We start from the raw sequence: 14,707 nt of genomic DNA, 5'->3' as shown, positions 1-14,707 counted from the left end.
AAGGATTAGGGGCAATATTCTAAGAAGTTTGCTGTTATATATTAGTACTGAAGTTGCTGGATTTTTAAGATATCAAGTGAGACTAATTCATGAAGAGGTAAATATTGATTACGGTTGTAGAAATGGACAAAAATAAGACTCTGAAACACTATGCCTAGGGGTTCATTAATCTTAATGCATATAGAAAGAACAAAGAGTTCCCACAACTGAAATATCAACATCCATATTATTCCACAGTTTACAACTAAGGAAATATTGCTACATTTTCTGAAACATGAGTGTCTTAAAAAAACTCCTTTGTGTAATACCTCCAAAAGCAATTTTTAACAACATGAACAGCAACAACAAATGAATCATTCATTTCACAGAAATCTCTACATCAGATAAGAGTAAGACAGATGATTTGGTACCTGTTCTCAGTTTATCACTTTATTGGAACACTTTTTATGTTAAAGAGTAGTGCACTTCTTTGGAGGGGACGGGTGAATATGTCATTTGCTGACCAATGAGTTTTTCTTTCTGTTTTCTTCCTTTTGACTTTTCTTTCCACCCTCAAGGATATAAGCATCTGTAAAATGTCATGTCTTCACAGAGATGGATAGCTCTTTTAGAAGTATCAGTAGACTTGTTAATAAATGAATTAATCTGTGGACCCAGACAAGGGAGTAGTCAGTAAGAAACCAAATTAATAAAATAATGTAAAGTGGAAAGATAATTAACTACACCAAACCGTAATGATAAATGTATTTACATTATTTAGAGAACAAAAAGAAAGGAAAAAAAGGCTTATTTAGTTGGACTGCCATCCAACTTTTCTTTGGGGATTAATGAGAAATAGGTGTGCTCTGTAACTCTGGATAAAAAATATTAGAAAATGTTTTATTCATAGGATATTGTCATCTGGCAAATCACATAAGTGACAAATATCATTACATACAAAATGTTGGTACAATCCTCTTATGTTAAAAGCTGAAAATCATTATAAAATATAGTATTAGTATATGTATTCTCATTCAAAAAGAAATCACTTAAATCATTCTCCATTAAGGTTTTTCAAAATTTTATGCTTCAAGATTATAGAAAAACAATTTAGAAAAAATGTTTTTTGACTGGTCATACACTATGAAACTGTAGTTTTATTGACTGTTAGAAGGGAGAAAGTGTGTCATTAACTTATTAATGTACTTTATTAATGTAAAGAGTGGTGCCTCTTTACCTGGGCTGTAGTAAACAATGGAAATACTATGAACAACAAGAGTAAGAAAACTTAGGTCTTCCATTCATGAGAGAGAAAGACATTAAACAAACAAATCCCCAAAATATATATAATTACTAATTGTGGGATGCACTTTGGAGAAAAAATATAGGACTCCTAATGTCAAATGGAGACAGGGAGTCAGGGAATGCTTCTCAGAAGAAATTATGCTACTTCTGAGTATATTATAGCATTATACTACACTATACTGAGACCTGACAAAGACAGTAGGATCTTGAGGGTTTTAGGCTGAAGGCAGAATAAGTGAAAATCTTTCAAGATAAAGAGATTTATATGCATGAGAGGAGAAAAATTCCAGTGTGATTAGAGTGTACAGTGAGCAAGGCAGGGTGGGGAAAGGGATACATTAGAGTTAGAAAGTTAGGTAGGACCCTTAAAGCTTAAGCTAAAAATTTAAAAACTTAGCCTAAGTTCAACAGAAAGCATTTGAATGTGAACTAATATGTGTTCTGAAAAGATTACCCTGACTGACCTGTGGAGGGAGAATAGAGAATCAGGAATGGCAGTGGCGAAGCCAGTTAGAAGCCTGCGCACAATACTGCGATGGTGAGAGAGGACATCACCGTGAACAATGGAGTAGCATGAAGATGGAGAGAGTTTAAATGGATTTGAGATATTCCTGCTGTCAATGGAATCAAAGAAGCTCAGACAAGATGTTGGGGTGGATGAGGAGGAAGAATTAAAGAAAACTGTCAGTTTTCTGGTTTAAACCATTGAGAAAAATCAGAATGACACATAGGTTATCTTACACATCATTACAGTAGTTCACTCCACATAGGGTTAAGATTAAGATTATTCATTAATTGCAATAATGATATAACCAAGTTTTAAAAAGACTTCGAGAGTAAAAATGTATGCAATTATTTAAGTGAAGGAATATTTAGAAAGTTAACTGCATTGTTTGATCTTCAGTGAATCACTGCTGAAAAGAGTGGTAATGGGCCTTGAATTATTTTAAACAACCTAAATAATTTAGTCTATGAACATAACTATATTCGGTGAACATCAACCAGTACACTCTGGCAGGGAATCCCAATATCCATATAAGGACGAAACTCAAGTGAGATGTAGCGTTAGGTTGCCAAAGCATTATGGACATTTGCAATTGCCCAACAGAAAGTAACGGGCAAATAGAACAAGAAGATATAAAAAGTTACCCAATCTCACTGTTATAATGTGAAAATAAAGTAAAAATATAACGAAAGAGAACTGTTCACTTTATTAAATTAGCAAATACCAAAAGTTTTGTTAATACTCTGCCTTGAAAAATGTGGGGAAAAGCACTTTCATACCTTGTTGGCAGAAGTATAAAGTAGTAAGACCTCTATAGAGGCAATATGGCAACACCTATAACAGTTAGAATGCACATGAATTTGAACCAGAAATTCCACATCTTGAAATGCATTTGCTGATGTATTTATACATGTACATGAAAATTACTCTGTCTTGATATATGCCCCCACAAATAAAGCTTTATTCATTATAGTATACTATATGACATATATAATATACTATATGACATATATACTTATGAATCAATACATGTATAACATTTAAAAAGATGGCATCTTCCCCCAAAATACATTTTAGTAAAAGCAAATAAATAAAAGTACACAACCATATGCAGAATAAGGTAGAATTAGGGTTTAAATAAAATAGGAAGTGTATGTATAGATACCCATCTCAGTACAAGATAGGTGTGAAAGGATAAAAGGGAACTGGTAAGAATTTTTATCTCTAGGAAATGGGAGTGAGGAATAAGATCTTGTTTTCTCTTGTGAAACCTTTGCACTTATCTTACCATGAGAATGTATAATCTATTTAAAGAAAATGACAGAGAGAAGGAAGAGGAAAAAGAAGGAGAAGAGAGAGAGGGAAGAGGCAAAGCCTCAATAGATCACTAGCCATCAAAGGTACTTTTGTAGCCAAAGAGTTATTGGTGATAACGGCCAGTCACCCTTTGAGGTATTGCCAGCTCTCACTAGGATGAGCAAACCTGTCCTGACTGAAGATGCTGCATTATTGTGGCCTTGCGGATATGGTCAGAGCTTACAGACTTACTTCCTAAAATATTTGATGTTTACTATGGAAAGAGTCCAGGACAAAGGCTGAGTTACTTTTCTTAGAGTATCTTGGCACTAATTTTCATTATTGTTAAAAATGTCGAGAGCAATTTAAGGACCAGCTTGATTAAGTTCTCTCCATATTATATGATTTTTAAAATTTCTTAGAAATCATTACTTTTGTCTATTATATAGCAAGAAACACTATCTCCTATTCTCTCTGTTTGTTTCTTTTTCTTTAATATCATTCTTGGATTTGAACTCAGACATGCTAATAATTTGAGTTTATTTTTTTAAATGCTATTTTTAGTGCCTTAGGAACATTCTCCTCTTTGATTCTTAGAAATCAGACTTTATGTTGCTATTTAAAACAAAAATTCCTTAGCCACACACATTTTTAAAAAATATATGTTAAATTTAGAATATCTTTTTGAATTTTAATATAATTTAAATTCCATAGCATGTTTTATGACTTCAAATAAAAATATATAGTTTAAAATAATAGACTACACTGCACAAAGTATGTTTTGGAAATAATGAGAGTTTTCTTATTAAAGCATTATCATGCCAATTAATAAGACAAAAGACTGTTTAAACTATTTGCCTTTACATGTCCATTCATTGTTAGCTCTCTGTGGAAACATTTTCTAATTTAATGCATTTTGAGTATATTTTAACAAATTTCTCAAGGTTTGTATATTTTAAGGTGATGTTTACTAACTCTCTTTAGCATTTCATAGAGCATATAATTCCTCTCTATCTGGTTTTGTTTATACATTTCAAAATTATTTGCTCAAGAAAATGCTAAAGAGAGTTGATAAACTCCACTTTAAAATACACGAACTTTGAGAAGATAGGTAGATATAGATAAGTAGATAGACATATATATATATATATATATATATAATAGATAACTGCAGCTTTCAAATTAAAATAATTGTATCTGATTGAAATATAGTATAAGCCGCCATGTTGTCTTATAAGGAAACAATTTTTCTTCTTTGCCAAGATAATTTCATTTTTTTTATTATACAGTGGTCTGAGGTAAGTTTATGCTATACACTATTCAAAAGGTGAAATTTTTAAAACATAAGCTTTTATATCTTAAAAATTATTTAAAAATTACTTTAAATCTTCAGATTTTAAATCCATATAAAAATATAAATTAAGAAAAATGAACAAAGACGTTCATATTTTTATCACGCAACGTGACAATTACCATACAAAAGTGAGCATAGTTCAATGTATAACCCTACCTGATTTAATTGTGGTTGTCTAGATCACAAAGTTCACTTTATGAATTGGGCTCAATAAATACCCTCCTTAAGGAATGCAAAGTTAAGTGGAGGAGCTCAAATAACCTTCTGACTTGGCTCCTTGGAACTTCCTTTAGCTGTTTCTATGCCTATGGGAAACACACTGAGCTAGAAGTTGTCAAACCCAGTGCAATAAGATCTAGCTATAAATTGTTTGAAACTGACTACTTTTTAGTCCTCAAGAATTAGGTGGATAAGAAGATTAAGATGTAGGAATTATAATCAATAGATATATTTTTTTTTACAGGTACTTTTTAGCTTTCCAAAAATGGTTAAGATAACTAAACTTAGAAAAAACTAAGCCTAGCCATTCCCAAAAAACTACATTCCATGACATATTTCAAATACTGCATTATTAAATATGATTAATTTGGAAACTACTAGCATCACAAATATACCATTTATTTTACTTTATTTACTTAGTATTAACCTGTTCTTGATTAGCTTTAAAAAAAATGCTGACTATCATTTTTACAAAAGGCTTGGTAAGCTATGCTGTGATCTATGGTGTTTTTAATAAGTTTTATTTAAAATTTTGTAAAGTGTTTAATACAAAAAAATTTTAATGCACAATATACAAAGTGAGAATTTAAGGTCAGACTGATAATATAAATAAAACTCGTTTTATCTTACTAGATATTTCCATGTCCTCACCTAACTCATTATATGCAATAAAGAATATTAGTTGAATAAATATTTTTAAAATAAAGAAAATTTTGCAGCTTTATAAGAATGTAGCATCTGGGATATCTAACTGCAAAAACTGGCATGCATTATAAGGGAAAGTTGAATAAGTGAAGAGGATCCCCTTAAAATAGCTGATGAAATAGCTAAAATTGAAGAGTTAAGAAAAATATCTAGAAATATAAAAGATCATCCATTTTCAGAGAAGTGAAGACAGGGAGTATGAACTATGAAAGTCCAAAATAGCAAACCTGTGCTGGAATGCAGGAGCAATTTCTCAGATGATTTCAATGAGATTATAACATTTGGGTACAACTCTTATCTCCCAGCCTTCCTTCTATGTAATTTGGTCTGTGATGCCCAGTATCTAAGAAATTAACGTGGCTTATGCTTCTTAGCTCCTTTAATGAAATGATGAGTCTGTTCATTTATTCATTCAGTAAATATCTACTGAGAAACTATGAAGTTCTACACATTTTTAGTAGCATTAAATAAGACAGAGTTCCTGCAGGAAAATAGAACATTTGTCAAAAGCAGAAACAGGTGCTTGATCCTAGGAGCTTTGAAATAGTAGAGAGGTGCTAGAAAAAAAAATTCATGCAATCTTCACATATGAAGTGACTTCCTTCTCCCCAAACTGATTCAAAGAGGATCTCTTTTCATAAATAGATGCTCCCCTAACCAGTCACAAATCAGGGATTATGAATTGGAAAATTGGGCTGAATAAGTGTTATATTTTGGGGGGAGTATATTTCTTCAGAAGTGCATAGGTGTCATGGAATTATTCTAGATGTCAGGGGTCTTTTTATCCGCCTCATACCACTGAACTTTAATCTCTTTAAGACACTAGCTGTAAAGATTGTTGAGGCACAGTTTGTTGCCTGGAATCAAAAATGGTTTCTGACTTGTATGATTCTCTCACATCTCCACTATCAAATGGTCTCAAAAACTATATAAGTCAGCGGTTCTACAAGTACAACATGGACAGTGTTTAAAGGGTCCAATTCTCCCAACTACATATGGTCTTTTCACTGGCATTTGGCAGTAAGGTCAGCGGCAACTGACCTTATTTTCCTCTTCAGTGTACTAGGATACACTTTATCTCCAAGAATTTAGTCAAGCAACAAGCTTTAGTTCTAGGCTTTGGAGAGAAAGGGACAAAAAATTGTAAGAGAACAGCAGACAAAATCTAGATTTCCCTGTTAAATAATATCAAGAAAGATGTTTATATATTTGCAATTTGAGAAAAAAATTTAACTCTTATTATATCCATGAATACAGGACAAACTATTTAGAAAATTTCTAATTCCTTACTCCAGTTCTAGGGTCTTATTTTGGATAATCTCAATTAACTTCCATAAATATTCAATGTCTGGGCCATGATTATTGTATGATATCTTTTGAAAAAGCCAGAAAGCATTTGTTAAAAGGAAAACCTTCTAGAGCTGAGAAAGATGGCTGTTCCTCTAATCTAACCCATTAATTTCATCTCCTATCTCACATAATAGTTCCCTAACAGGAAAAATTGGATGGAGAAGAAATTTGGAATGGTTGGAATTTTTATTCCCTTTATTTCTCAGAGAATATTTTCTATGAAGAGATGGGGTTGAGGGGGTGTTGGGTGAACAAGAAGGTTTGGAAAATGGGGATTATAAAGACTATTACATAATTATATAAAAGGAAGAGAATCTAAAGAGAATGAATGATACAAATGATAGAGCAACCTTATAAATTAGCGCATTTAGAAAAAAAATTATCTCACATCTCGCCACTATGTTTTCTTCATGTATTCTGTTTATCTGCTTTTGGGTAGTTTACCTAGAGGACGTGGTTGTTGAGTTTCTAATAGAGACTGCTTTTGTTAGGTTCATTTGTAACCCAAGGAAATCGTGGACTGTTGCAGACTTTAATTCTACTGAAGAGAGTAGATTATAATTCTTTTGTGTGTTTTCCTCTAGTATAATTTTCCTTCAGTATGAAGAATTTCTTTTAACTTTTTTGGAGTACAGGTTCACTCTAGATGAATAGGTCCAGTGTTTATCTGTTTAAGAATATCTTTATTTCACTTGCTGTTTTCCTTATAAAATTGTACAACATATCTTTATTTGAAAAAATAAATGTGATCAAGAATAAAAATATATTTAGCAAAAACAACAAAAAATAAATAAAATAAAATACCTTAGAATTTCCTGGGTGTTAGGAATGTCTTTTGATCTAATGAGGCAACTCTGAGTAGGTAGGTTCCTGGATGGTTCCTGGATGGGAACTGGTCACCAGAAGGTAAAGCCATGACTAAAGGCTTGGAATTTTCAGCCCACTCCCCCATTATCTGGAGGGGAGAGAGGGGCTGGAAATAGAGTTCGTACCTGATCATGTCTGTGTAATCAAGCCTTCATGAAAATTCCAATAGTATGGGGTTCGAAGAGCTGCTGGGTAGGTGTACACATCCATGTACCAGGAGGGTGACATACCCCAACTCCATGGGAACAGACGCTCCCGCACTCCTGACCCTTTCAGACCTCGCCTTACGTATCTCTTCCTCTGGCTATTCATCTGTATCCTTTATCATAGCCTTTATTATATTATATACTGATATATACTGTTTCCCTGAGTTCTATGAGCCATTCTAGCAAACTGTCGAACCGAAGGAGCTGATCTTGGGAACCAGGATTTATAGTCAGTGGGTCAGAAATATGGTGACAACATGGGACTTGCAACTGGCATCTGAAGTGGGGGCAGTCTTCTGCAACTGCACCCTTAACCTGTGGGATCTGACACTAACTACAGGTTGATAGCGTCAGGTCTGAATTGAATTGTAGGACACACAGCTGGTGTCACAGAATTGCTTGACATTGTAGAAAACCCATGCATCTGGTATCAGAAGAGTTGTGAGTCTGGTAGTAGCATGACAGTAAAATAAACACACAGGAGTGTTTCTTTGTTTTCCTTACTCAGTGTCCCTACCTCAGTAAAGGGCAAAAAGTGACTATTTGTCACATTCATCACTAATCATGGGTCTTTCTGCCACGGTATGCTTGAGAGACTTGCTTTTTTTTTTTTTTCCTTGAAGTATAGTTGATTTACAATATTATATTAATTTCGGGTGGACAGCATAGTAATTCAGTATTTTTACAGATTATACCCCATTAAAATTTACTACAAGATAATGGGTATAATTTCCTGTGCTATACAATATAAAAACACCCAATGGGGAAAGGATAGTCTCTTCAACAAATGGTGTTGGGAAACTGGATAACTACTTGGAGGAAAAGGAGCTACTTGGACCTCTATCTTGTCTCACTCACAAAAGTTAACTTGAAATGGATTAAAGACTTAAACATAAGATCTGATACCATAAAACTCCTAGAAGAAAAAATAGGCCAAATGCTCCTGATATCAGTCTTCGCAATGATTTTTTGGATATGGCACTAAAAGCACAAACAACAAATGCAAAATCTAACAGGAGGGACTATATGAAAGTAAAATTTTTCTGCACAGCAAAAGAAACAAGAAACAAAATGAGAAGGCAAGCTACAGAATTGGAAGAAATATTTGCAAATCATATATCTGATAAAGATTTTACACCTTAAACTTACACAATGTTATATGTCAGTTATATCTCAATTTTGAAAAAGGTGATTGCTCTGCTACCTGTGTCATTATTAAGAAAGGAGTCTGTAGGAATAAGAAAGGAAAAGAAAAGAGATGCAAGGAGAGGCAGCAGTGGGAGAAAAAAGAAGAGAAGTCAGGATGTTGGAAAACTGAATTAGATTCCTTCTACAACCACCAAATATTACTTTTGGTAAAGTACGCTAATTTCACTGAATGCTTGTTGAAAGTGGATTTTTTAAAATCAGTTAACAAAGAAAGTTCTCATTAGAGTTGAATGAGATATAACAGAAGCAGCACTCACAGACACAGGAGTCCGGGGAAATGGACCATGAGAGCATAAATTCACAGTAATTCACATAAATCATGAGGAGAGCTTTGGATTACACAGGCTGTGGAATTGGGTGTTTCAAGCTAAATTTACCTCTTCTCCAAAGGGCAGGGATTTAGTAGCTGACTGCTAGATTACATCCAAACAAATCAGAGAAAGATTTACTTGATTTCTTTGTGATCAAATTTCAAATGATTGATTCAGTTAAACAAGAGGCTATAACTTCAATTTCCTTTTTGAGTTAAATGTATGATTGTTCTCATTAGAAAACAAATGTTATAAGCTTTGTGGACCATAGTATTTTGCCCTTCTCAGTTAGGCAGAACTGAGAATAAAGGTGCAGCTTAGAAAACAACTCAACTTGATTAACCTTCAGAAGACCAGATGCATGTGTGCAGCTTTGTGCTCTGAGATTGGTGGCTGTCACTGTTACTAAGACAGGTCTCACTCACTGGCTGATCTTGAGTTACAGAGAGATGAGGCTTGCAGAGAAAGGCAAATACAAGTTTTATTGGTACAGAGAGAGTAACACTGCAAACTAATGACTTCTGTCCCTTTAAATTATGGCTGGCAGGGGTTTGATATAGCAAGCCAATCTCTTTCGAATAGCCCATCAACATCACCTCAGCTTCCATGAGCATCAGTTTGTACCCTGAAGTTTAGCTGGACCATCTCTCTGGAGGCCTTTGACTTGGGGCTAAGTTTTAACTTTGAAATATTACAAGGTTTACAATGGATTGGAGACTTCTTGTCTTTTTATTTGATTTTTGCTTTTAGGTAAAATTTGTGAGCTTTTCTCGAAAATTAATGGTGAGTGTAAATTCCAGACTGGCCAGAGACCAAATGTTATAATGAAATTTATACTTAGTGCAGTTGTCCCCATTTTCTGGCCTTCCCTTCCAGACATGTCATTTCTTACAGTGACTCTCAGTGGTGACACTGGTGCCCACTGGAATACTCTAATTTCCATTCTCTTACATCTTCCTGCTTCTTCCCTCAAGTTCCGTAACTCCCAATATAATTTGTTATTTATCTCCTTCATTGGGAGTTCTTACAGGTTATAGCTCAGCTAAACTGTCAAATTATTTTAAAACAATAGATGCGGGCTTCCCTGGTGGCGCAGTGGTTGAGAGTCCGCCTGCCGATGCAGGGGACGCGGGTTCGTGCCCCGGTCCAGGAAGATCCCACATGCCGTGGAGCAGCTAGGCCCGTGAGCCATGGCCGCTGAGCCTGCGCGTCCGGAGCCTGTGCTCCGCAACGGGAGAGGCCACAACAGTGAGAGGCCCACGTACCGCAAAAAAAAAAAAAAAAAAAAAATAGATGCATGGTGAATGTTGACATGATGCCATGTTTTAAAATAAACTGTTTAACGTTGGGCCTAACCCTGACATGACATTCATATTTAAAGGACCTTTCCAAGCATTTACCCAAATGAACAAAGAAGTGGGAGCCCTGCCTTCATCCACATGACCAAAAAAAAAAGTCACATTCATATTAGTGCCTGTATTATGATACCCACCAGCAAGCCCTCAGCTGCCCTCACTGGAATTTCTGCAAGTTTTAGGTTTGTGTGTTATGTGTTCTGGGCAGAAGTCCCCTTATGTGTCCCCTGCTCTGGCTTTCTGTTTGCTATCTGCTCATCCAGCTATTCAACAGACACAGCCTCTGGCATGTTCCTCTGCAGGGAGTGGCCCTTGTGAGAATGCCTCTGTGGGTCTAAGGGGGCTTGCTCCTGTGCCCATGATGCTGCCCTTTATCACCAGGGCCTGGCTTAGCACCACTTATAACAGACTCACAATCGCCCATGAAAAAAGAGCTTTCATCTTTTCAGGTCCTCAGCTGCCGGTCTCTTATATGCAACTGAAATAAAAGAAAAAAGCACATCTCAAAAAAGCAAGGAACACTTTTCAAACACAGAACAATTCCAATCCTTATGAGAAAGTAAAAGCATTCTCAAGGGAACAAAATAAAAAGTAGCTCGACATGATACAGAGACACCATTTTCCATTATTATACAGAGTAATTTCTTCCTTTGAATAGAGCATTTCAGACAGATTCCTTTCTCGCTGCGATCTCTAAGCTGCATTTGCATAATTGAAGATCTGCTCAGGGTGGCACTTCCCTCCACAGCCTCCAAGATAGCCTTCAAAGCTCTATTCAAGCCTCTGCTTCCTGTAAGACAGGGCTCTGCATTTTTCTTTATCTTTCATATCAATGTTTCAAAAATCTCAAGACTGTTAAAAGACATATTAAGTATTTTAAGAGTTTAATTGAGCAAAACTTGATTGGGTTTGGGCAGTGCTGAACGAGAAATGGTTAGTAGTGCTCCAGCCACAGAAACTGGAGAGAGACGTACAGAGAAAAAGCAGAAGCAAAGTATAGACATTGTTGATTGGCTATAGATTAAAACTTAGTTGGCTGTTCGTGCTTGGTTTTCCTTAGCATTTTGATTTCACAACCTGGCATTTGCAGGCATTTGCAGGCTTAGGTTTGGGTTTGCTTACCTGGGCTGCCAACATTAGAGCCACCTCAGTCTAATAGCCTCCTTGTTTTATCATTTGACAAGGTCAAGTTTCAGTCAGGACTCAAACTCAGTGAACTAGGAATGAATTTCTTTTGCTTATGGCAACATCGGCAAGGAGGAAGAAAGTTGCCTAGAATGGAGATTGACTCTTGGTGGACAGTCCAATGAGTTACATTAAGAGGACTCACTTCATGCTTCTGAGTCTTCCTAACAACTATGAAAGGCAAACCTGGACCACAGTTTGCTGATGAGTACTAAGGACAGAGAGAGGCAGCCTTACTAATGTGAAAGTGGAGATTTTAGAGAATGTGCCATCCTCTCCCCAGTTCACATCCAGAACAACCTTCAGCACCCCTCACTTCTTCTGTCAGCTTCTCACTGGCTGTTGCCAGAGCTTGACAGTTCTCATGCCTCCTTAGTGCTCTCTGGAGCCAGGAAAGTAAGTGCAGCAATTAGTTCTTGGTAGCCGGCTCTAGTCACTACTCTGTTTGGCCTAAGTGTGCTCCCATTCCCATAGCACCATACTTGATTCCGGTAATGAACTCAACTCTATGTCCTTGCTCAAGGGGAAATTATCTTTTGTTTAAAAGACAGGCGTGTGTGGAGTACGAACTTCTGTGCATTTGTATGGTGACTCTCAACAATGCAAATAACATGTTTACCTAAATAGTCACAAAAATAATTTTATTAACTTTTTGCTCTGTACTTTGGCCTTAAAATAGTTGTGCTATGGAGCAATTTCAAATTAATACATTAAAGTATTCTGTTCAGAGAAAAAGTTTTACTTTCTTTTGGCTTCTCCTTGGTAGTTCTTTTCATGCTGCCCAGATGCACAGGCAGGAGACTGTAAGGTGTTTTAGAGTTAAGGGAGGAGCAGCTAAGAAACTAATGCTTTATAGCCTGTGGGACATTTAGCTGTCCGACGACAGAGCATTCAACAGAATTAAGTAGAACAAAGTGCCTTCTTTTTTATTTTACTTTAATGACTAAAGGAACAAAAAGAACAGAAGGGCAAATCTACATGTCATCAACCAAAAGCAGAGGGGTTAGTATTTTTCCAAGTGCTTGAAATGCTTCTTTTAACTTAATGCCTTTATTTTTCCCTCTCCTGGTCCATATCTAATGCTAAAATCAGTTTTTAAATCGGTTCACATACACCCAATGTAAATTAGATAATAACTGATGAAAAAGGAGTATCAGCTTTTTCTCACAAATTCAAGAGCTGTATTTTTGTAAATGGTCCAAATATTAGTCATGTTTATTTCTTTTATGAACATAGAGCTAAGATAAAATCCGTTTTGCCTTTTTTCTTTAATTCTGGTAGCAAATGAGTTTCAGTGCTAATTTCTCTACTAATATCTCATAGCCACAACTAAATGTTTTCAAATGAATTTTTAAAAATGAATTATATTTTAAGAATATGAACTTTACTAGAGCTTTCAGTATTGGATCTTTGCTGAAATTAGGGCCAAGCTGCTGGGAAGAACATTCTGAGATTTTTCAATTCAGTAACATGAGAACAAAAAGGTCTTACAAATAGTATAAAACAAAAGGGCATGTCATTATATATACATATATATAATATAGATTTATATATATATTTATTATATAGTTAATAATATTTATTATTTATTATATAGTTCTGTTTGTGTGCATGTATACACACAAACTCAGGTCCAATAACACAAATTGACTTAAGACCCTTGCTTACAGTGGGATGTTGAAATGTCAACTAGTAGATGTGTAAGGAGTTGAGGGAACTGGGAAATCATTTTTCAACCATCACAGAAATGATTTGTTCAGGCAATAATTATCAATGCATTTTAAGTCCAGGGCAATATTTTGATGAGAAGTAGAATATTTGCATGGTCTTACAGTGTCTCCACAGGGATTAATTACATTAAAACATATTCTAACTATATAGTGGAGAAATTGGATAACATCTTGACAGAGTGATCAAAATTGATATCATCAATGAAGGACAGGTGAGCATCATGTGACCCCACCTGTGCTATGGCCAGGAATTCATAACCTGAATCTAATTGTCAGAAAATTATTAAAACCAATGTTATAAAAGACAAAGAGTCTTGTGGAAGTATTCTAGACTATTCCAAATTAAAGGAGAATAAAGAGACATGAAAACTAAAAACCATATCTGATCTTGGACTAGATCTTGTGCTGAACCGGAAAAAATGTTACAGAGAACAGTATCAGGTCATTTGAAAAATTAGAATACAGACGGTAGATTGATAAAAAGATTGTGTTGATGCCAGATTTCCTACAGTTGATAACTGTTCTGTGGTTCTGTTAGAGAACGTCCTGATTCTTACGAAATACACACAGATGTACTTAGAGAAAAGAAAACACAAATGGATATAAAATGTTAAAAATAGGTGGGCATAAGACATATAGGTATTCTTTTTCTTATTTTTCAACTTTTCTATAAATTTAAGATCATTTTCAAATAAAAGCTACCATCGTCTAAAAAGCAACATATACTGGGGCATACACACACACACACACACACACACACACACACACACACAGTATGTGTAGGTATATATACACACATTTAGATCCTTATTTTTATATTCCCATAGTACAGAATCAGCATCGTACAAATTACAATGAATACAGAGATGCCTGTTTTGACTTGGGTTAGACAGATCTCGCTAGGAGGTAACACACCCTAAGGGCATGAAAACAGTGAAGGGATCAAAGTCTTAGCAAGTGAAAATGTGCAGAGATTCTGAGTATAACGTGGCCTCTGATACTAGAAGCCTATCGGGGTAGGGAGGTGCTGTTAACAAAAACCTAAAGCAGCTGTTCCCTGAAAAGTCTCTGGGCCGCCATCCCATGTCCATGTCGGCTCTGCCAGTGGGGCACAGGGGACAACTGCAGTGC

At 35.4% G+C, this 14,707-nt stretch overlaps 1 long non-coding RNA gene across 1 annotated transcript in view; it reads right to left on the bottom strand.

The window, feature by feature from the left end:
• Positions 1 to 279: 279 nt before the first annotated feature.
• Positions 280 to 14,707, bottom strand: part of LOC141277467 (uncharacterized) — a 40,879-nt gene continuing 26,451 nt past the window's right edge. Inside the window, exons 2-4 of the long non-coding RNA XR_012328901.1 lie at positions 11,076 to 11,139; positions 6,405 to 6,480; positions 280 to 645 (exon numbers count right to left, since the gene is read on the bottom strand). This is a non-coding gene — a long non-coding RNA (uncharacterized lncRNA). The remainder of the gene's footprint in view (positions 646 to 6,404; positions 6,481 to 11,075; positions 11,140 to 14,707) is intronic.

The sequence above is a fragment of the Tursiops truncatus genome, chromosome 21 (assembly GCF_011762595.2).
Source record: "Tursiops truncatus isolate mTurTru1 chromosome 21, mTurTru1.mat.Y, whole genome shotgun sequence".
In the NCBI taxonomy this organism is placed as follows: Eukaryota; Metazoa; Chordata; class Mammalia; order Artiodactyla; family Delphinidae; genus Tursiops; species Tursiops truncatus.
Note: the sequence above shows the minus strand (reverse complement) of the source record. Positions and strands in the feature narration are given on the sequence as shown.